A 25,030-nucleotide genomic window follows, 5' to 3' on the forward strand; every position below is an offset into this window, starting at 1 on the left:
AGGGCAAGCAACAGACATGGACAGCATATGGGGCAAACAACAAAGACTGACAGTGGGTGGGGGAAAGCAACAAAGAGGGACAGTTGGAGGGTGCAAGCAACAGTGCCAATTTTAGGAGGGCGGGCTAAACTAAAAGGAACATGAGAGAAGTTCACAAGAGAGCCAGTTGAAAAAGATGCACTTTGGCAGAATGCTCAAATGCAAAAAAAAGTAGCGCCTAACAAAAAGCGCAGTGGAAGGGCACAAGTAAAGCTTCCATGCTCCAGGAGAGGAACAAACATAAAAAGCAAGGATGCCTATGGGCGCTGACCAATAAGAAGCAAAGAAATGAGTTACCATGAAGACAACCCATAGTAAGTAATGGAAGGATCTAAGCACACTGTATAGGCAACAAAAGATCCTGCAAGTGCTGTCGTAGGCGAGACCCATAAAAGCACTTACACAGGAACTACATTCAGAGGCATCAAGTGCAACTAACGAATGTGCAAAAAAAACATCACGAAGGTCTGCTTTATCAGGAAATATGTCATCTTCTGAAAGATTCGGACCATCTGAAGGTGCTTCTCAATTACCAGAGTGGACAGTTGAGAACAGAATATTTTAATCTATCGTACACCATCAATTGAAATTAGACTGCAAAACATCGCAAGACTATTTTCTGGTGGTTAGTAAATTGTACAGAAAGAACATAGGGACCGAAAACAATTCTAGCTAGCAGAGCTGACAGTATTCAGCAAAAGACATGTGCAGATGGTTTGGGAAGGGAGAGTGTGGGAAGTTTCCATTTCCTTTTGCTCCCGCCTCTCTTATTTATTTCAAAAAGGGGGAAGATCCGGATTCCATGACCCCTTCCCATGTATATATATATATATTTTTTTTACATGAGCCTCGTTTTGCCGTTTGTGCTTCAGCCCCGTTTAAGAAACTTTTCTTTAATCAAAATTGTTCACGCTGCATTTTACCTCTTCTTTTGACCACTTCATCTATGGGTTGCTTTCAGAATAGTTTTAAACTACTTTTTTAATTTTTTTCAAAAGATATGTAATTTGAATTAAATTAGTCAAGAGTAATTAGTTAGAATTTTTACTTCTGTTTTTTTAAAAAGTGAATATTTTTCAAAACACTTCTCTTTAATGGGGGGATTCCTCCATTTTCTTTTCTACCTCTCCCTGGACTCACCCTCTTATTCTATTTTCTACAAGAAGGGTTGTCATCAACAATGCCACTTGAAGGCATGGACAAAATGGGCAATTTCCCAGGGCCCAAATTTCCAAGAGCCCAGGACACCTACACTCAGTCAGACAAGAACATGTCCCACGCATACTCCAAAGCAAATCAGGAAGTTGAGCCTCCTTGTACATCACTCCTAAACCATGGACCGACCTCCCACTCCACAGTAGATCTGCCTCCTCAGTTCTTGAATTCTGCAAGAAGTTGAAGGCATGGCTTGCCTCAAAGGGCAAGCCTGAATGACACGTGAAGCACCAGGATACGCACAGGGTGATAGTGCACTATAAAAACAGACAACATAAAATATGGTTGTGTGCAACACGTCAGTGGTGATTACTCTGGGAAGTACGTGATTTGGAAGTCAGAAAGTGTCCCCAAGTGTTGGTAAGTACATGATGCCACTCTCGGACCTTGCACACCACCTGTTCACAGGCAGCGAATCATGTAAAATTCCGTGAACCATTAATTTATGTCCTCCTCTTTCGTGTCCTACTTCCGCGCAGCGCCATGAAGCCACATAGGAACACTATGCAAACGCTCAGAGGATGAGCACTGATCAGGAGATGAAACTCCCCGAGCTTCCCACAGGCACAAGAATGTGAAATGAATGAATGAAATGAAATGAATTTGTACTTGTAAAGCGCACTGCTGCCCCAGCAACGGGGCGTCCTGGCGCTGTACTCATACCGCTGTGGAACCCTTTCTGGCTTTTCTCTGTGAAATGTCCACTCCTGGGCACCCCCAAGGTGAAGCCAGGCATCCCAGCGCTGTTAGGGCCGTTGTGGAGATTAAGCAAGCTATTGCTCAGAGTTGCAGAGTGGGACCCTTGATTAGAATAAGCACCGAGGCGAAAATTATCAGGTCCGGGGAAATTGTGTCCAAGACCCGCCGAGGCGGGAATTGAACCCTTGTCCCGGGCCAGACCTCTGCATCAGGGTCTGCCGCTCTAACCATTCAGCCACACTTCTCCAATGTAGGTCTATCGCTGCGGAGCAACAGATGCCCCGGAGGGGAGCGACTGGCAAACTCTTCACTGGGCGAACTGGAGCAATTTCGAACTGCCGGGCTCCTCATCGGGCGACCTTGAACAACCTTGCACTGGACCCACGAGTGCTCCAACATTGTGGACACTGTAGACGCGGCCACGAAGCCCGGGATGCCGGACTCCATGATGGCGGCTTCTCGTGACCGGACACCTCCACATTGCGGCTCACAATGACAGCGAGATGAGGCTTTCTGTTGATTTCAGCCTCTTATGATCCCTGCAGTGGGCTTCAGTGCTTCTTTTCACTCCGGTTCAATTGACTACCAACCCGGACGTGCCAGACTCGGCAACTAATTTGACACGGTAAAGAAATTCCTGATGCCTGTCCCCAAGATGGCAACCCATCGTGCAGACCACAATAAAAACAAGGTGAGGCTTCTAAAGACTCTGGACTCCTTTATTTCCACTGAATGCTCCCTCTCACACTGGCTCCTCTGACATCCACCCCAGTCATGCTGGACTCTGCAACGACGAGACATGGTCACGTAACCATGGATGCCTGACCCTAAAATGGCGTCTCCTCGATGACATGTTACCTCTAATTCAACAGCGAGATGCCACTTATTTTCCTGAAAACTGCCTGTTTTGAAAATCAGGCTACAACTCGAAGGGTGCGGGGAAACCTCGACAGACCCCCCACTCCGAACGAAATGGAACTGGCCTGACTCGAATGAGGGCATCTACAGTTATTTTACTTCCAAAGAGACCCAAGTAAGCCCTTTTCTTGCTTTCTTCCTTGTCTAATGCTATCAAGCCCTTTCACCTCACCAACCTCCGTCCTGCCTCATATGCCTGACCTTAATATTGCAGACCTACCTGCAATCGACCACCACCAAATTGGCCTCCACCCACCCCCTTCTCGTTCCACAGGTCTGCAGCAAAGAGAGAACCCCCGCCAACCACACCGGACTACATGGACTGGCTCTCCAAGCTTACACCAGCAGGCTAGGGATGCACTCCCACCATCCTCCCCCACTCAGATCACCCATAATGACACTTAATTTGTGATTGATCTACTTTCTTTAAATGTTTTACCAGTAACTGATGTAACTTCTTAACTGATGTTAATTTGTAACCTTTTGGAACCTCATGTATAGCGCTCTGATACCTTCGGGTCTAGCCAGCACTATCTCATAACCCTAACACCCACCTACCTTTCAACCAACAGCTCCTCAAGACCGGTCATCATTTTTGTTGTGGCTAATTTATCATTAATTGAAGAGTAAGAGGGATAGACTTTGGGCAGATTTTCCCTTCGTCTTTCTGTCTCATCTCCCCCCTACCCTGTTACCCCACCCCTTACCCCTCTACATTTCCTCTGACCTCGTCCTCAAAGATCTCTATGTGTTCAACCCTACAACCGAGGTAACCTGGAACAGATGTAATTTTGGAACAAAAAGGATGAAATGAAATGAAAATTGCACTTATATAGCGCATAACTACCCGGAGGCCTCGCAGCGCTGTAGACTGATTTTTTGTGGCGGGCACCAGGTAGATCAACACGTTTTTGCATACAAGTGCGTTTTTAAAACCTTTCTAAAGGACATGAGATTATTGTTTTCTCGAAGGGGGAGGGGAAGGGAATTCCAAAGCTTAGCCGCAACATGAGAAAAGGAATGGCCGCCCCAACGGGCCTTGTTAATTTTTGTTGTAGTTACAAGCTGAAGGGAGCTAGAGCGCAGGGCTCTAGACGGTGCGTAAGGTATAACCACGGGGTGGAGGATTGCCGGACCAGTGAGATGAAATAATTTGTGCACTATGCACATGGCCTTAAACTGTACTCTGGCCGCTACTGGGAGCCAGTGAAGCTCTTTCAGAGCTTTCTTCGCTGACTGAGAGCGAAGGATGTTATACAATAGCTGAGCAGCACAGTTTTGTGTGACTTGAAGCCTGTGAACGACTGATGCCGGAGCTCCTAAGTAGAGCGCGTTCCCATAATCCAGGCGAGAAAGAATCAGGGCCTGGACCATGATTCTTCTAGCCTGGAATGGGAGCAGTGGAAGGACCTTACGGAGCATTTTCATCATCCCAATGCAGGTAGAGGCAGTTCTAATGGCTTGAGCTGAAAAATCAAGCGCCTTGTCCAGCCAGATTCCCAGGCTCTTAATCTGGGGTTTGGGGGGGGGGGGGCAAGCCAAGACATGTGGGCCAGATGGATGCAAGGGCAGATGGAGAAGAATTGCCCAGCAGCATAATGTCTGTTTTCTCCCCGATTAACTTAAGACAGGAAGATTGCATCCATCTGGCAACCGCCTCTAGACCGGGACCTAAGGTGGAAGACGAACCCTCGGGGTGGTCAAGAGAGACCACCAGTTGGGTATCGTCTGCGTAGGTAACAATACGCACACCAAAGGGCTGGACTATCCCTTCTAGAGGTTCCATGTAGGCATTAAAAAGGGTGGGACTCAGGGAAGAACCCTGAGGCACCCCACAACTAAGTGAATGCTTGGGAGAGACTGTCTCGCCCTCAAACACCTGAAAGAATCTGTCCTCCAGGAAGGAGGTTAGCCATTCCAGGGCCGCACCCGACATGCCCAAACCACTCAAGCGTTGTAATAGTATGGCATGGTTGACCGTGTCGAATGCGGCGCTGAGGTCGAGTAATATAATGGCGGCCTTTCCTCCCCGGTCCAGCACGGTTCTGGCCTCTTCAGTCACCGCCAAAAGAGCAGTTTCAGTACCGTGCTGAGGACGGAACCCTGTCTGAGAGGCACGAAGCAGACTGTTGGCTTCTAAATAGTCCACTAAGATGTTATTGACGTGCCTCTCAAGCAGTTTACTCATCCAAGGAAGTAGGGAGATGGGGCGATAGTTGGCCAAGTTGTTCTGATCCAGTGTAGGCTTCTTCAGTAGAGCTCTAACCATCGCGCACAAAAATGAGATTGTGTATTTTTCATTTCATTTTTGTAGAGCATTATGGCGGCTCTGTATTCGCCCTTCCTCTGCTGCGAGCCGTTCTTCCTCCAAGCTCTCTCCAATTTGCGGCAGGTTAGCTTCATAGTTCTAAGGTCAGGTGTATACCATGGGGCGACTTTAGATCTTGTTATAGATTTCAGAGGAATCACAGGGAGGACTTGATCAAGAGTGCCACAGATCCAGTTGTCAAAATTAGTCGTGGCAGTGTTGGGATTGGAAGACCTCTGTGGTGGATATTTAGTAAGAGCCCTTTCCCAATCAGGGAGCGAAAGTGAAGACTATTTCCTTCCTTTATGTTTGTTAAAATTGTCAGGTTTGAGAGGAGGACTTGTGGACCAAGAGAAAGGTATTAAAAGGTGGTCAGTCCAAGGTAATGAGATGGGGGTCTCAACCTTTAAATTATCTAGGTTACTGTAGATATGGTCCAGAAGGTGTCCCCTGTTGTGTGTTACAAGAAAGCCCTTTTGACATAGATCAATAGCCTGAAGATTAGAACGAAGGTTAATGGCTGGTGCGTCACAAAGGTCATCCAAATGTATGTTAAAATCGCCCAGCAGAGTAAAGTTTGGCGAGGCAAGTAATACATTGGTGACAGTATCTATCAAATTAGAGACAAAATTGCTAAGGGCACCAGGAGGGCGATAGGCTAGCATGCCAGTAAAAGTGGTGGTAGGTGAGAATTCTAAGATAAAATGTAGAATCTCACAACCTGGAATCGTAGAAGAGGTGATGCAGCATCTGTACGTGTCTCTATAAACAATGGCCAGACCACCACCTCTCCCTGACTGGCGATCTAACCGTTTAAGAGTATAGCCCTGAGGAACCGCCCACACAATGTTTGGATCACTATCTGACTGAAGCCAGGTCTCTGTCAAGAAGAGAACCTCTGGACTAAACTCTTCTATCAGCATGGAGAGTTCAGTATGATGTTTGGACAGTGAACGGCAATTAAGGAGAAACATTCTCCATTTGTGTGAAGATTGAAGGTTTTTTGTATAAACTGAGGATGTACTCCAGGCGCATGATTTACAATATGACCTTGTGTTGATGGGGAGAATCGAATGAAGACACGAAGGGTTGGTAGGGGGACATAAAATGCGAAGACCAGAGGAACTGTAAGTGAGGTGATTTCTTACCATGATATCTGAGAGCCTGTTGCTGTAGGCTGGAAGCGTCTGGATGCGGACTGGCGCAGACTGGCTTCTCTTTAGCGCATCAGAGGCGCTCCCGCTGCGCGTCACTGATGCGCGAGGCGGAGGGGTATATGTAGATTGGGAGGTGAGGGAAGACTAGAACGTCACCCTCTGAAGATGGCCGCCCGCCGAGGGACAAGCAGGAAGTAAGAGCGCTCTTCCTCCCTCCACTCAATCAGCATAGAATTGCTGCGGTGGACCGGGGAGTCAGCGCTATAGCTGGCAAGGTACCAACAGTTTTAATTACACAATTTTACAATTTTAAAAGCAGGTTTAACAAGCATTTGCAATGCAATAGGTCTCGTATTAGGAAAGTTTGAGCTATTGGTATTGTAAATGACAATTTTTTTATTTAGGTTTTGTTTTTGAAAATAGCGAAATTAATAGCTTTGTCATTTATCATGCCAATAGTTATAACTTTTGCAAATGTGACAATTATAGCATTTGTAATGCAATATGTGTTGTATTTACGTGACTTACATGTATTGATATTACAAATAACAATGGTTTTTAATTTTTTTAATAATACTTAAATAAAAGTTATTGTAATTTATAATGGCAATAGCTTAAACTTTTGTAAATAACATTTGTGAAGATTATGTTCAGTGTATTTTATCGTGACGAAAATCCAAGAACATATGTCAAATATTAACATTTTTTTCTTACATTTGTACTAAAGCTTGAAACATTGAGATAACATATTTGAACCAGTTGTTGTTGAATGGTTGCACAGATTGATGCTGTGGTGGAGCTCAGTGATGTTGTGGTGCCACAGAGTGATGCTGTGGTGGTGCTGAGTGATGCTGTATGCTATGCTTTGTTTTGCTATCCTATGTTTTGTTTTGTTATGCTATGCTGTTTTGTTATGCTATGTTTTGTTATGCTATGCTTTGTTATGCTATGCTATGCTTTGTTGTGTTTTATTATGCTATGCTATGTTTTGCTATGCTATGTTTTGTTATGCTATGCTATGCTTTGTTATGTTTTATTATGCTATGCTTTGTTTTGCTGTTTTGTTGTGTTTTGTTATGCTGTTTTGTTATGTTATGCTATGTTTTGTTATGCTATGCTATGTTTTGTTTTGCTATCCGAAGCTTTGTTTTGTTATGCTATGCTATGTTTAGTTTTGCTATCCGAAGTTTTTTTTTGTTACGCTATGCTATGTTTTGTTGTGTTTTGTTATGCTATGCTATGTTTTGTGGTGTTTTGCTAGGCTATGCTTTGTTATGCTATGCTATGTTTTGTGGTGTTTTGCTAGGCTATGCTTTGTTATGCTATGCTATGTTTTGTTATGCTATGCTATGTTTTGCTCTGCTATGCTTTGTTCTGCTATGCTTTGTTATGCTATGCTTTGTTATGCTATGCTTTGTTATGCTATGCTATGCTTTGTTGTGTTTTATTATGCTTTGCTTTGTTTTGGTATGCTATGTTTTGTTATGCTATGCTTTGTAATGCTATGTTTTGTTATGCTATGTTTTGTTATGCTATGCTAAGATTTGTTTTGTTATGCTATGCTATGTTGTGTTTTGTTATGCTATGCTATGCTTTGTTGTGTTTTGTTATGCTATGCTATGTTATGTATGCTATCGTTTGTTGTGTTTTGCTATGTTTTGTTATGCTATGCTTTGTTATGCTATGCTTTGTTTTGCTATGCTATGTTTTGTTATGCTATGGTATGTTTTGTTGTGTTTTGTTATGCTATGCTTTGTTATGCTATGCTTTCCTATCCTATGCTTTGTTTTGTTATGCTTTGCTATGTTTTGTTATGCTATGCTGGTGAGGGTAAGTGAGGGTGAGTGAGGGTGAGTGAGGGTGGGTGGGTGGGTGGGTGGGTGGGTGAGGGTGGGTGGGTGGGTGAGGGTGGGTGGGTGTGTTAGAGCGAGGGTGAGGGTGAGAGGGTTGTGAGGTTGTGTATCCTATGCTTTTTTGTTATGCCATGCTATGTTTTGTTATGCTATGCTGATGAGGGTGTATGAGGGTGAGTGAGTGAGGGTGAGTGAGGGTGTGTGAGGGGGGTGAGGGTGAGGGTGTGATGGTGTGTGAGGGAGAGAGGGTTGGGAGGGTGAGGGGGTGTGAGGGTGAGTGAGGGTGTGTGAGGGTGAGGGTGTGTGCGGGTGAGGGGCTGTGAGGGTGAGTGTGTGTGAGGGTGAGTGTGTGTGAGGGTGAGGGTGTGTGAGGGTGAGGGTGTGTGAGGGTGAGGGTGAGGGGGGTGAGGGAGTGAGGGTAAGGGTGTGTGAGGGCGTGAGAGGGGGTGTGAGGGTGAGGGTGTGAGGTTGAGTGAGGGTGCGTGAGGGTGTGAGTGAGGGTGTGAGGATGTGAGGGTGTGTGATGGTGAGGAGGTGTGAGGGTGAGTGAGGGGGGTGAGGGTGTGTTAGGGTGGGTGAGGGTGTGAGGATGTGAGGATGTGTGAGGGTGAGAGGGTGTGAGGATGTGTGAGGGTGAGTGTGTGTGTGAGGGTGAGTGAGGATGGGTGAGGGTGAGAGGGTGTGAGGGTGTGTGAGGGGTGAAGGTTAGTGAGGGTGAGTGAGGGTGTGAGGGTGAGTGAGGGTGAGTGAGGGTGTGAGGGTGAGTGAGGGTGTGAGGGTGTGAGGGTGAGTGAGGGTGTGTGAGGGTGAGTGAGGGTGTGTGAGGGTGAAAGGGTGTGTGAGGTGAGAGGGTGTGTGAGGGGGTGTGATGGTGAGTGAGGGTGTGTGAGGGGGTGTGATGGTGAGTGAGGGTGTGAGGGGTGAGGGTGGTGCGGGTGTGAGGGTGTGTGAGGATGAGGGGTTGAGGGTGTGAGGGCGAGGGGGTGTGAAGTTGGGTGAGGGGCTGTGAAGGTGAGAGAGGGTGTGAGGGGTGAAGGTGAGTGAGGGTGTGTGGGGGTGAAGGTGAGTGAGGGTGAGTGAGGGTGTGTGAGGGGTGAAGGGGTGTGAGGGTGAGTGAGGGGGTGAGAGGGTTTGAGGGTGTGTGAGGGTGAGGAGGTGTGAGGGTACCAAGTAAATAGTGGCAGGGCAGACATCGTAAGAGAGAGAAACACAAATGCATACGGGGAATCATGTTCAGATATGAGCAACATTTCACCAACATAGTCAAACATGGATGGACTTAGATACACACTTTTATATGGTTAAACACAGTGACATACATTCAAACGTGTTCTAACATGGGCGAAGTTCGAACATGATCAAACATGGCCACACAAGGCAAAACATGGCCACGTAAAGTCAAGCATGGCCACGGAAGATCAAACACGTCTGCACCACACATGGCCACACAAGGCAAAACATGGCCACGTAAAGTCAAGCATGGCCACGGAAGATCAAACACGTCTGCACAAGGTCACACATGGCCACACAAGGCAAAACATGGCCACGTAAAGTCAAGCATGGCCACGGAAGATCAAACACGTCTGCACAAGGTCACACATGGCCACACAAGGTCAAACATGGACACACAAGGTCAAACACAACTGCACAAGATCAAACATGGTCACACAAGAAGGTCAAACATAGCCACGCGTAGTCAAGCTTGCTCAAACATGAAACACTCTCAAGCGTGTTCAAACATAAGTAAACATGGTCGCGTGTTTGGTGGCCTTCAGCCGTGCTCACACCTAGTCACGTGCGCTCAAAAGTCGTGTCACACTTTCTGCAGAAATGGTTTGTGGTTGCTGAAGGGAAATACGCCCGGTATTTTTTTAGGCTACGCTCCAGTGAGACCGCATCTGATGACTATAGCCGAGTACATACATGATACCCTGGACTGGCAGCTCACATGTGCTAAACAGACATTGCATTAATATTACAAACCTCAGAAGTCTGAGGGCCTGGGGCTGAGCCCGTGGAGGAGGCACCTGCAGTTCGCTGCAGCTGGTGCATTAACCTCCGGCGCTAGTCAGAACTCATAAAGGAAGGCCGATTCGGATCCGGGCAAGAAGGGAGAGCGCGGCGCAGTCAAAAACGTTCGAGGACGGCCGAGGACTGGACTGGCCCACCTCCCCTGGACCGTGCGCCCTGACTAGTCCCTCACTGTAGTAGTAAGTACATTGCCGGGATTGACACTTAAACACATAATGAATACCCGGGGGAGTCGCAGTAAAACTGCTATGGGGCTCAGCAAGCCCAGCGGGACATTAGATGATTTCCTTGTAAAGACAAATTTAGCAATTGATAATGAGATTACCAAATTGCAGACCAGGGTGTCACTTGAGCTTGATGCCGCACGTAGGCTTTCTCAGACCTTTGCAAATTCTAAAAAATCTTCCCTAGGGAAAATCGCGTCAGCTGTATCCCCACAACATCCGCCTTGCCCTCACCCATTGCTAATACATGCTGATATTCATCCTGTTCCCCTACCGGCCCCTCTCCCGCTAGAGCCAATACCCACACCGGTCATTATATCCCCTAAAATCTTTGAAGGAACAGCCCCCACTGGAACTGGCAGTGGGCTTGGAGCAGGAATGGAGAGTAACCCCCCGGACACTCTTAACCTTGCCAACTGTTTTGGCCATGTTAAAAATTTTAAAAATCTTGCCGGTCCAACTTCACAAAAGAAAAATAGCACTAGATCTGCCTATGCTCGTAAAAGAACTGCCTATGCCCGTAAAAAAGCTAAAAGTGCAAGGCTCCAGTTTTTCAATAAAAGGCGAACGCTACCAATCGTGGGGGACACCACACAAGTGCCCAATCAGGATAATAACCCAACTGGGGGGGCCGAGGCGCACATTGCACTAGATGTGCTCCCTGTCCCCACCCATGGGCTTTCCCCCACACATAGCGAGAGCCAAATGGAGAGCGTACAAACTGAGACCGGAAAGGGCAATAGTAAGGGGGGTGATGACGAAGATTTCCTTAAAAAAGTTTGGGCCACATTAAAACAGCTATTGTCACCTCTAGAACTGAGACTTTCACGTATCGAGAATAATTTACTCGATATGGATAAGACTCTAGTCTCCCTGGCTACCCTCACCCTAAAACATCTGGAATCAACTTATCCTAACATCACCGAGGGTATTAACCAGGTTGATGACGATGGAATTCTTCCGGCCCCTCTACCCAATGTGAGTCCCCCCCCCCTGCAAATAATACCTCCGGTCCTGCCCCTACCTTTACCACTAACAAAACCAAATCCAATACCCAAACCACGGTCTAAGCTAAATGTTCCTCCTGCAATAATACCAAGGCTCCCTATACCAATGCCAAAATGCCCAGTAAACCAGACTTCACCTAAATCCACCACTAATGCTGCCTTTAAGTCCATCAAGACCTCTGTCCCCTCTACTGACCACATAGCCAACCAGCACTATGGTCGTCAGAATTTCCGGGGGGGATATATTGATCTCCCCCCTGAAGCGGGCCCCTATGTGGCCATCTTGGCTGGTGTACCACCACTTGATCCGCATTCTGTGGAGACCCAATGGTCCCTAAAGAATAAGGTGATTCACTGGCTCAATACAAATAGGCGGCCTCCTAACCCCGGTAGGACAGGGGTTTTAATGGCCAGGAGAGTACCATGGGTGGGTCGTACCAATAAGTCTATCCCTGGAGACTGTATAGTGGTTTCATTTGCAGACCCCCACACAGCCCAACATATCACTAGATGGGAAAACCAGGAAACTGGCCACTCCATCGTCACCAGACCCTTAACCTTTTTCTACCCCCCAAAACAGACCATTGATCCATTTGGGACATGGACATTAGTCCACAACCGTAGAGGGAAAGGATATGGGGATGGTTGGCAACCAACCAATAACTGGTGGGAAGGAGCGCCCACGAGGAATAGGTTTGACTGTCTCGACCAGGTGGATTGACTGGGAACCAGGGTTGCTGCTCTTCAAACCAATGTCCTAGATCCCCTAACAGAGACTACTCGGAATGAAAAATTAAACCCCCCACCCGACGTCTCTAGCACCAAGGGGACGGACTTAAAATCATTTAAAGAGCACGCTCTCCCCGCTCAGGTTATTACACAGGCAGATCCCATGCATTTGAGAGATCTGAAAGGTACAAGGGGGACCAGTGGGCAAAAGCTACATTCAAAGGAAACTGGAAAACCCATGCACTCTCTCATTTCCTGGAATGTAGCAGGCCTAGCTAGTAAGATCACCCATAAACCTTGGCTAGAAATTGTGCAGAAGCATGGTATTATATGCCTACAAGAGTCATGGCTTATAGAGGAAGTACATATGCTAGGTTACCGAACCCTCCATTCACCAGCGGCGCCATCAGCTCAGGGGCGCAATAAGGGGGGCCTGTGCACATATATCTCGAATATAGGGGATGTCAAACTTTGCAAATTCATATCTAACCAATACTTTCAAATCACATCATTTAAATGGGGTAATTCGCAAAAGGTAATCCTTGTGAATTTTTACAACAACCTGCCGCCTAACGAAGTGGAATCAACTTTGAATATCATGATCCACCACATCCATAAAATGAGAGATCAAGCCTCTGGGGAACACATAATATTGTGGGTGGGCGATTTTAATTGTACCGTCTGTCCGTCATCTGAGTTAGGTTTGTGCGGCCTATCAGATTTAGGAGAGGACGGTCCCCTACACTTCTCCCACTCCACTGTGGGGGTCCCTCCTTAATAACGTTATTTTTACCTTTGATCTCAATTTTATTAACCAAGTATGCTCCCCCCGGTCCCCTTTGCCCCAACGTTTAATGGCAGAGGCTGCGGATCCACAATTGACTTTGCCCTTATATCATCAACCAACCCAGACTTTGTAACCTTCTGGGAAACGGGGGAAGACCCTATGACTGACCACTATCCAATTACTTTTGGGGTAAATCTGATGGATACCAAGGAAAAGGAATCCAGTGGGCCCTCACACCACATTGAGATTTCTCTAGCTAAAACCAATGGGTATGTAATTAAGTGGGAGAAAATGGATCCTGCATCCTTCCTCCGTAATCTTATATCCGCTTGTCCTATGGACATATCTACCTGCTTACAGGAAGACATGGACGCAGAGAGCCTTATGGCTGCTTTCTCTAACATTCAGCGCCACATAAAGAATGCTTTGACAAGAAACTGCAAACCCAAGGGGACCCAGACCCGAGGGTGGTTTGACTCTGGATGTACCTCCACGCTGAAAAACCTAAAGAAAGCTTTGACTGCTGTCCCGAAAGACAGGGTACAAATTCGCCAAGCGAGACGTGACTACAAGCTGGCAATTAATCAACGGCGGGCGACTTTGAAGCAAGAGGCATGGGAATCTCTGGGGGAGGCAGCCAGGTCTAAGGATAGTAATGCTTTCTGGAAAGTTATTAGATCCGTGTATAATTCAAAAGACAGGGATAACTCCATAGAGGTGGCGATAACGGCTGAGCTCTGGGTAGAACACTATGGCAACCTTTACTCAAATAAGACACAGGGTAATCCCCTAAAACCTTCTAAGGGGATCTCCCTCATAGATAGTATAAATCAGGATGACAAACCCACCGCCTCCCCAGTATCTCCTTATCCCATTGAATTAGTATTTACTATATTAGAAGTGGAAGATGCCCTTAGAGAAAGCCCATCAGGTAAAGCCCCAGGCCCGGATCTAACACCAGTGGATGTCTATAAATCAGAACCAGATTTTTGGGTCCCCCTGTTAACCAATGTATTAAACATGGGAAATAAGTGTGGCTTTATTTCCACCTGGTCGGACGCGATCGTAGTACCCATTTTTAAAAAGGGGAATAGGGACGATCCTGCTTGCTACCGTCCAATATCCTTATTGGACGGCCTTATGAAAATAGCTGGAAGGATAGTCCTTAAGAGGATCCAACACTGGGAAGAAGAGAAGAGGGTTATTTCGGAGTGCCAATACGGGTTCCGAAAGGGCCTGGGGACATTGGAGCAATGCTTAAACCTGTCCCTTTTGGTCTCTAAATATACGCAGGCCAAAGAAGGGCACCTCTTTGTCACCTTTGTCGACCTCAGCTCCGCATTTGATTGCGTGGACCATGCGTTGCTTTGGTCGACACTGGAAGACATTGGGGTGGACCATATCATCCTCACATTCATCAAAGAATTATACAGAGAGGCAGGGGCCAGAGTCAGGTTCGGGACCCAGGGGCAATGTTCACAGAAATTTCCCATAAACAGAGGGGTTAGGCAGGGCTGCATACTTGCCCCCTTGCTTTTCACATTGTATATAAACTCTATCGCCGACAGTCTAACAACTCTGTCAAGCGATTTCCCTACTGTAAATGGAAGGCCCATACCCATTCTTTTATACGCCGATGACGCGGCCATCATGTCTAGAACCAAAGTAGGTCTGCAGAAGGCTGTAAATGAATTTTCATCTTTTATGGGTAAAAGAAATTTAAAGGTGAACATATCCAAAACTTTCTCCATGCCCTGCTCCCAAAAGAAAAATAGACCAGCATGTACAATATACTCAGACCAGCAAAGGATTGCAGTTACAGACTCTTTTTGCTATTTGGGCATTGTGTTTGATAGGTGGGGTAGGTGGAAACATGCAGTGTCAGCCAGGAATCTTGCCTTTGTTCGCGCTATCGGCGCTCTAAGAACCTTTGCTGCAAAAATCGGGGGTAAACCCACTAGAGAAATGTTGCAGATTTACCAGGCAAAGTGTATAGCTACAGCCACATATGGCGCAGGTATATGGGGTGTCGAGAATGTGTCCTCAATTCAAACACGTGAGAACACCTTTATTTGTTACCTATTAGGTGTGCCAAAAACTACGTCGACATTTATGACCCACATTGAGGTCGGTGTCAAATACCTCAGCGATACCATAAAAATATCACCCTGTTTGCTCTGGCATAAGATCTGGACCACAGAACATTGCAAATTGAATAGAAACCTCATTAAAGACTGTATGGCCTTGGATGGGGTATCAAAAGTCAAATGGTTGCGATATGTTCAAACGATGTTTTCTAATATTGGACATCCGGAATTTTATGACGAACCAGAGTCTACACAAACCCTGACTAGATCTGCCCTTAAAAAATTATTATTCACACACTTAGAAAGCGTACGATGGGACACTAAGAAACACAATGTCAATATCCTAACCTATCAGCAAATTACCCCAACGGAAGGTTTGCAACTGTATCTAGGGATTGAAAATGCAACCTATGCTCGTTTCCTCTTAACTAGGCTGCGCCTAGGGATCTTCTTTCGTTTGGTCACTTTGCCAAAACAGAACGATTGGGCCTCATCGAAGCTAATATGCCCATGTGATGACCACTCTATACAGAGTAACATACATATTATGTTCTTCTGTAAACTGTATATTAGCCCGAGGAAATTATTCCTTTTACCCTTACTTAAACGGTTAGGAATAAGAACATGTAAACTTGCATTTTCAAAATTATTGCACCTAGAAGATGTGAATGTTATCTTTGTTGTCTCTCGTTTTTTAATGGCAGTGATGAAATTTAGAAATACCATGAGTTAAACTGTTATGGGCCGCGTAAATCGACCAGGGCAAAATGATGTCATGCGCTTTAGTACTGAATTAGACTCTCACCCTTGGAGAAATGTATTATCTATTTTTGAAATCATGTATTTCATTAATATTTCATTAATATTTTATATATTCTTTATGTAGAGATTCTATTTCCGTGTTTTATGATTCCTGGAAGAATTTATCTCTGAAACTTTGCCAATATGAATATTCTTTTATATTGTTTGTATAAATTTTATTTGTATGCTTTTATGATTTCTCGAAAATCGAATAAAGCTTTTTTGATTTGATTTGATTTGATATATTACTGCACCATAAAAGAGCATTATAACAGTACTGCGCCTGCCTCCAGGATACGATGTGACATTTTTCCGAGATGTATTGCCCGTCATTTATTTTTTTGCTATTTAATGTTGTCCCTTCTCCGCTCTGTCGTTTTATGTTTTGCTTTTTTTCTCAGCCATTTCTGTAACAATCACTACCTAACCGTATCAATAGCTGCTGTAAAGCGCCTTGTCGCCCTGATTGCACTCTAGTGTGCGCTATCTAAAAACTCGAATCCATTCTAAACACGGGATCGACTGTCGACAAAGCCCTTGGGCTGTGACTTGGCAGGAGTGTGAGGCAACACACTTTCTCTCGGGGCCTGCGTATGGCGAGGCTGCAAAATACCATTCAGTCTCTTGGCCGCTCATTTTCTCCTCCTGCGTCTGGCAGCTGCCGGGCCTCAGACTCCGCCTCCTGCAAATAACCCCTCCCATGGGCAACTCCAGCCATCACAGGCTTATACATCTAACGAGATAGCTCGGGGGTTGGGCGCCTTCTACAGAGATCTCTTTGAAACTTGCACGGGAGGGATTGTGACCCTGGCGTGCACGGCTCAGCATTTCATCCTACTGAAGAAGACACAATGAGCATCATTCAATAGGCTACAGCAAGATTTTTCATTTAGAGTTCACAGAATCAACTTGGTTTGTAGGCTGTGCGAATCAATGCATTTAAGTGCAGTAAACGCGCAGACTGCCACAATCAGCCTCGGATGCTGGGAAGGAAGCTGTTAGTAACATGTTATCCCATAAAAAACTTATTTGCCACCAGTTTTATGCACATTTTATATTTTACCCTTCAAGTAATTACTTAAGTACCGGGAGAGAGTTCTTGGTTTAAACAACCTCTAGTTAAAACAAGCAGTGGTAAAGGAGTCACGGCCTGCGGCCGTGAAAAAGTGATGCGTGCTCAGTTGATTCCTCGAGGCCTATACCAAAGCACTGGTAGAGCACACAGAGTGTGCACTGTCATTTTACAGTATGCGTACCTTTCATACCGTGTCTGCTAGTCGAGCGTCTTAAAGAGAGGAAGGAATAGACTGGGACCTCGGCGAGAGGGAGGGTGTGGGGGGGCGGGACTTTAAAAAAAAAAAGAGACAGAAACGCCCAAATCGCATCAAGCCGGGGAAAAGAGTATGGACCGCGGCGAGAGGGAGGGTGTGGGGGGCGGGACTTAAAAAAAGAGGCAGAAACGCCCACGGATCGCATCAAGGCGGGTAAAATAGTAATTGACACACATCTCTTCCAATGGCTAGCCTCCATTTACGAAGCTAGCCAATGGAAGAGAGAGGCGTGTTGAAGCACCACTGTTGATCTCATTAAATCTTCGGCTCCGCCCCCACAGCTTTGCTGTGGGACGGTAGCCTCGACCTAAAGTATCCTTGACACAGTGAAATCGATACACACCCGAGCGCTAGCGTGCTATTAATCAGTCTGCACGAGCGCGAGTGGTCAGAGCCCTAAATAGTCAGGGAGGGAGGGAAGACTAGAACGTCACCCTCTGAAGATGGCCGCCCGCCGAGGGACAAGCAGGAAGTAAGAGCGCTCTTCCTGTCCTGTAAATGCTTTGATACCTTCGGGTCGAAGCTATTTTAATCCTGAAATATGAGACCTGAGCAACATGGATGATGCCTGGTGGAGCTGCTAGACAGCTAATGAGGAGATTGGCCCTGGTTATACCCCTCAACCGTCACTTACCCAGCCGGACATTGGGCACAGTTCTTCCTCGTCTCCCTGCTATGGCTCCTTCCTCCCCTCCTATCAATCGAATTCTTTCAACCTCGTTATCGGTTTACTGTACCCTACTACGTTACTATGCTATGGTAACTGATGTAGCTTGTAACGCAAAGTTCCTCTGGTAAAGAGCTCTGATACCTTCGGGTCTAGCCAGCGCCATATAAACGTATCTAATCAAATAAACTCAAAACCGGTTCCCCTGATCGCTGAGACCTGAGCAACATGGCTGATATCCGGTGCAGCTGCTAGACAGCTATTGAGGAGATGTGCCCTGGTTTACCCTGACCGTCACCTACCCAGCCGGACATTGGGCACAGTTCCTACTTGTCTGCCTGCTACTGACTCCTTCCTTCCATCCCTCCCACAAATTCTTGCAACATTATTTTTGTGTACTGTACCTTTCTATGCTCTTGTAACTGATGTAACTTTTAACATAACGATCCTAAATGTAAAGCGCTCCATACCCTCTTGGGTCACGTTCGCACTATATAAAACTTTATAAATAAATAAAAAGGATGTCAAGAACATGTCATAAGTGATGGAATATGGAGTGCAGTGCATGGCGAGGGTGTGAGTTATGGTTACTTTAAGGCAAGAGTTCTAGTTACTTGAGATAATTTAAACTTGTGAATTTTAGTGGTTTTGTTAGTTTAAAATGCGGTGTTATCTATTTTTACCCAACTATAACATCCCTTCAACCTTTGTTTTTTTCAGTGAATTTCTAAGGTTGTTTTTAATGGAAAGTGAGATATTATTACTGTAAATAAATGCTTTTTTTGCATGATCACCCTGAAGATTTGGACTGATACTGCTGTTTTTATTACTCTGACATTGCACTGAGGACTGCTTAAGAGGCATCAGATCATTGATAACAATGGGGTAGACCCAAAAAGATCAATAGGACCTGGGTAACTGTATATATATATGAGAAAAGTGGTCCTAGATACACAATTTAAACGCAATTAATGATATGAATATTATTTCTTCACAGTCAAAAAAACACAAAATCAGACTAAATCTGAACATACAAAGGTGAAAACCCGCATCCTGCAGCATTGCAGCAGGATCCGGTGTAAAGTACAGGGGGCACCCTTGGTTGATCATTTTGTCAGATTCAATCACACACCCGAAAGTCTTAGATGGTGTGTAATTGAGAAGGTGAATCCTAATCCAAGGGGAGGGAATCTGGCACAATCAATCAGTATCCGTGAATGCAGGTGGATGCATTTTTTTGATACTGTGAATAGGGGTTTGAACGAACAGGAGGAAGTAATGAGACAAATGGCATTATTATCAACAACCTGACTCTTGTTCAGTCTGATCACTCCTGTCTATCTGTTCTATGAGTCCCCGTCCTGCCTTTTTGCTAGCTGGAAATGTAATTCATTGGTAAAAGGTGTTAACAACAGCTATAACACGATATTCCTATGTAAATGTATTTGATATTTATTGTTTTTTGTGACTGTGTATTTTGTGTGTTTTATGTACAGTAATGTTTTTTGCTTTTAGATAATTACAAAATGTATTTTTGTCACAATGTTGTATTAATTATTAATTGATAATTGAGAAAAATGTCGAATTATTGTGGCGTTTGGAAATTGTGCCTAACTCCACGACCAATATGGCAGCCCCAGCGCCCCCATTGTAATAATGCCATAGGTTCACTCGCATTTATGCACAGAGTGTTTCCCTGGGTTCCATTAATTTTGCTTCCGCCCCCTTTGTAATAACGACATTGCCTCACTTGTATTCGGATACAAAGTCCTCCTTTGATTTCTATCAAACTTGAGTCCCTCCTTTGTGTTTACCGGCCTACTTAATCGTCATTGGTGGTCATTGACCACGTGGTTCCAGCCGATCGCGGAAGCTACCGGAATACTTTTCGTACTACCTGGTTAACTGCAGTCTGATCGCTTTGAGATCCTGCACGTTGAGGGACAACGCTGTCAATTAAAGGTAATTGACCCTAGCGGCATGTAGTATTGTTAAGGGACAATGCTGTCACTTAAATGTAACAGACAATAGCGGCATGTATATTGGGATTGCGAACACGCCTTCATCCAATGTGTTTTGTAATAACGGCACGCCTAGCGTTTCACTGGTACCACTCCTCCCTTTTTAAAAAGTTCAAACTTGCGCATAGCAGTGGGCTGACTAGTTCTTGCTGACCATTTTAAAAAGTTTGAACTTGCACATAACAGTGGGCTGACTAGTACATGCCGTAGTTTAGCATTCTGAGTGAGACGGGTGATATAATACCATGCAATGGCGTCCAGCAGTAATGGTGGACCTTGACCTATGTTACTGGTTAGAAATAACGGTGGACTCTGAATTGTGTAACACAGATCCATCTACATGTTACGCTTAGTGACTGAATGGGCAAATTATAACATGGGCTTGATACCCTATTCTTTCTATACAGATACGCTTGAAATTAATTAATTCCCTTGAACATCAGTACCATGCTCACCGTGGATGGGACTAGGCACGATTGATCTCAACTGCCCATCGTGTATCAACTAGTTTTGGAGTGATTCTTCACCCTGAGCAGATAATTTTCTTCTTGAGGTGAGTCATAAAGTGTGGAACACCTCTTTCTTGACAAACTTGAGAGGACTGTGCCTTTGGAGATGGGCTAACAGTTTTCCGGTCTGTCTTTACCTTTGATAGGTGCATCGCCCAACTGATCTGGAATTGCGACACCTTCTAATTTTATTTGGTAATGTACCCAACACTTCTTTTAATTAATCCCTTCTGATTAGAATATCTATTATAAATGGTTAAAATATTTACACTTACCGTTACAGGTGCTTCCCTGTTCCCCCCCCTTCCCTACAACCGTCCTGAAGAAGACCCGCAGCAGAGGTCGTGACCTTCCCTTATTGCGCCAGGGTCGAAACGTCGACGATCCCCCCAGTTACCCCCTTAAGCCTACACCTGCCCCTTCCTGTCCCCTTGTATATTATTGTATATAGATTGTAAATGGGTAGGCTTTACATGTGCAATGTATATATAAATTCTCTGTTGCACTAAATTACTTTGCAATTCTTTTTCCTTCACTTGAGCACCAACTTTGTTTCCTTTCCCCTTTTTTTCCTTGCTGAAATTTTATGAATTTGTAAATAAATTGCAGTAGAAATTGTCGTATACATTGTTGTGTTGGGTTCTTCTGTTTTTTGAGCTGAATTAAGCCAATAATACATCTCCTTGTGTTTGTATGTTCAGATTTAGTCTGATTTTGTGTTTTTTTGAATGTGAAGAAATAATATTCATATCATTAATTGCGTTTAAATTGTGTATCTAGGACCACTTTTCTCATATATATATAAGAGGCATCAGAGCCAGTGTTCCTACCCCCAAAAGAGTATGTTGGATTGTCTTATACTCAATTGGCTTACGTGCAAGTCCCTAGTATATGGTACAAGGGGTACCCAGGGCCTGTAAGTTGCAGGGTCCCTCATGGGCTGCAGCACTTATTATGCCACCCAGAGTGTTGCAAAGTAAAACATATCACCCAGCCCGCCACTGAAGACTGGTAGAGCAATTTTAAACTGCTAACTAGACTTTGCCATTTAAACCAAAGACAAAGTGCAGACCTCCTTTTTTGATGTGTATAAATCATCTCTAAGGTAGGCCTATCGAACCCAAAGGCAGGGTGCAGTATATTAAAAAGTAGGACATTACTTTTTTTGTATTCGAACAGTGAAAGAAAACACCCCAAATTGGGGTTTTTCCTGTGGAAAGGCTAGTAGCCCACATTTGCGCGTTCAAAGTTACATGCGGGCAAACTCAGCTGTGCTAACTCTTGAATGGTAGTACCAAAGCTGGTACTTCAAGGTAGCAAAATAATTCTTACATTAAATCCAAATTGATGCCCAAGTCGAATTGAATGTAACTTTTCATTAATAGCAACTTTTAGAAAGTTGCCACTCTTTTGTCCATGTTTTCCACTGGCCATTTGCAGATGCTAGCCCCAAGACAGCCTTCTGCCCTGCCGAGGAGAAGTCTGAAAGACTCCCCGAAAAGGGAACAATAGAGGCCTGCAATGGAAGAGAGGGGTTATGTCTCCCTGCCAGGAAGGTGCACAGGGTGTGAGCCCAAAAGGCGAAGGTCAAAGGGAAAGCTACCTTTGAATGGCAAATGGTAGACACACACAAGCAGGCTGCTCTTTTGTCCTGGTAGACAGGTTGAATTGGAGAAAGAGGGGAAACCAGTTTCAAAACCGGGTTTCACATGAGCGTGAAGCCCTCAGGTAGCCACACCTCTAGGGTAGGCTACCAAGCTCCACACACCAAGAGAAGGGTTCTGCCATCTTAGGAGTGGGTAGAATAGTGCACTCTAGGATAGATAGATAGATAGACAGAGAGACAGACACACAGATAATACACATTGCAGGGAATCATCATCAGGTGGAAAGGGATCTAGTGGTCCATTGGCTATTAACCGCTGCAGCCCCCAAAGGCACTTCCTGGGCATAGATATGGAACCCTACACCTAGACCTCAGATTACATCTGGACTGGACAGAGGACTGAAGGACTGCCCAGCTGCTTCCTGGACCCGGCAAGAGAGGCAGACCAAAAGCTGATCCTTGGGCCTGCAAAGAGAGGACTGTACCTCTGGATCCTGGCTAGAGGAAAAGTTGGCTGGGTAACTTCCTTTTCCCAGCTACAGGGCCACAACAAGCTAAAGAAGCCCGTCTGGTTAGTCAGTAGCCATCACTTCTTGATTGCCACAGACGTGCAGCCGCTGAGCCTGAGTCTCAATGCTCAAAAGTTGCAACTGAGTCTTCTGGACCAGGAAGAGTCAACGGAGTGCAGTTTGGCTGCTCAAGAAGGGCATTAGCCTCCACAAAAGAGAACAGCTGAGCTTGGTATGATCTGAGACCAGTAGTCTAGTGGCAACTGAATTTTTGCTGGACCCACCAGGACTACGAAGGACATCGACCCCTGTGGCCAAAGTCGCCCCACCAGGACCGTGGACGAAGAGTAGCCTCAGCAAGACCCCGCAGACTGCACAGCATCCTGTATCCCTTGCATTAGGACCACTCCACTGACTGGTAATTATGTTTTTGGCCCCAGGGGCATGCTTCGTATTTAACTCGCAAACTTTGTTTTGCAAATCATGCGTCTACAATGAATCCATCCGCAGATTCACTATATAGTTTAATGCCCAATATAGTCCTCATCATTATAGCCAAACTGTACCCAGCTTTCTTCACTCCTAGCAGTAGTGGCTCTATCCAACTGAGAGGTGTTAACCTCTCAAGCTGAACCAATAGCTATACACGATTAAGCATTTTGAGGAATAATGGGTGTTGGGCCATTGGACCAGAGCCAGATTTGCTTCTTTCATTGCGTAGGAAACACATGGTTGACCAGAAAAACATTTATCTCATTATAGAAGCTTCTGTTCTCTGGTGTCTGGGGGTTCATTTCTATCCTGCCCACTCTTCATTGTGAATGAGTGATCACTGAGGCAGCTCATTGGTTACCTTGTCAGTCATGTAGTATGTGGATATAACTAAAATCCTCTATACAACTTCTCATTTATTTGGCCAATACATTGATCACAAAGTAAAAGTAACATCTGTGAATATGTTTGATTCCAGATCAACAATACATTCCCAGACATGGAAAGTAGCGATTATCATTTCGGTTCCCCTGAAAAAAGCAATACATTTTTTTGTATACCTTAGTTACAATTACTCAAGATCTCCTGGCATGTTGTAATACATTATTACCTCATCACCCATCTTCCTCATCACAGGCCCTAAATCACAAGGTTGGCATCGCTCAATTGCAATCTCGAATTAAGTCCAGTCACAATAGCCATTTGAATACATTAAATGGGAGGAAAACAAGGGATAAAAAAGATTGCTTCTTTGTAACATGAACAGCAAGATGACTAATGGACTCAGTAGTCGTCTGACTGGTGGAGTCACAAGCAGGTTGGCGAGCAGAATACCCAAGATCAGAGATGTGACCTGGCCTACATGGCATCCTACAATCAGTGAGCTGAAAAGGATTACCTTCCTGAAAGCGGATACTAACTGGACTGAACCAAAAAGTCTGCATCCTTGTTGTCGGTCAGTTGAACTTTTCCAAAGTGTTTGTCCACCTACCACCATCTTCCATTAAATTCAACAATCATCCCTCATTTTGTTACAATGCACACATCCTTTAATACAGACTTTCCTTGTAAATCAGATCCTTTCAGGTATCACTCTGTTTTGGCAGATATTGAAGCATATGTTTGTTGTGTAGGTCTAGTTGCCTGCTATTAACTTTCTTGGACACAAACATCTTTTGGCCACAAAAAAATCCACTTAATCTGACCGCTTTATGTCTGGATTCTGCTAAGTATCCTACATCGAAGCAATGCAATTTACTGTGAAAGAATGGTAAACTTCTACAAAATGTTCATAATCATTTTTACTCCACACCCATTTATAATTACTATATCAAAATGTCCACTCCTAGATATGTCAATAACTGTAAGAATTAGATTACGACATTGTTACCCGAAGTCACGTACCCTTTACATCAAACTGTTCTAAAAATGTTAACATTTTGCCATATGGAGTCTGAATCACAAATAGTTTGATATCAGTAGATGTGCCTTGCTCATGTGAGACTCCTGGTTTACTCTTTGATTTCAGAAATACTTTTGGCTTGCTTTTAGTGCAAATGCACATGGACAAACCTATGTGCAGAGATTGTGGATTCTGCAGATTTATGCCTTCACGTGGGAGTTAATCTTCACCTAGACATAGGTATAGTTCACAAACTCTGGACAAAGATTAATACCTAGTAAAAGTACTTTACCCCAGTCTTCCTGGAAGCGCAGGGGAGACTTAACTAGAATTAGTTATAACTCATTACAATGCACTCAGTGATATTAAATAGTATGGGTGTAAACAAATGTCAGCCCAAATGAGGCACTTCCAACACTATTTCCATTGATGCCCAATCTTTTAGTAAAAAGTTCTATTCATTAAAAGTGTCCATTCAGACAACAACGAGTCAGACAGCCAATATAGCCAGTGCATTTCGTTTTTGATGGGAGCCTACTCAGGAATAGCTAACATACAGTCTTTTATTCTGATTTGACTTTGTGTATTGAATGTAGATGAAGAATTAGGTTACATCTTGTCACGGACTGCAATTACCG

At 44.9% G+C, this 25,030-nt stretch overlaps 1 protein-coding gene across 1 annotated transcript in view; it reads right to left on the reverse strand.

Moving 5' to 3' along the window:
- The window catches only part of ALDH7A1 (aldehyde dehydrogenase 7 family member A1), a 274,735-nt gene that overhangs the window by 83,263 nt on the left and 166,442 nt on the right, over nucleotides 1-25,030 (reverse strand). The gene's annotated exons all lie outside the window — the stretch shown is intronic.

The sequence above is a fragment of the Lissotriton helveticus genome, chromosome 2_1, assembly GCF_964261635.1.
Source record: "Lissotriton helveticus chromosome 2_1, aLisHel1.1, whole genome shotgun sequence".
Classification (NCBI taxonomy): Eukaryota; Metazoa; Chordata; class Amphibia; order Caudata; family Salamandridae; genus Lissotriton; species Lissotriton helveticus.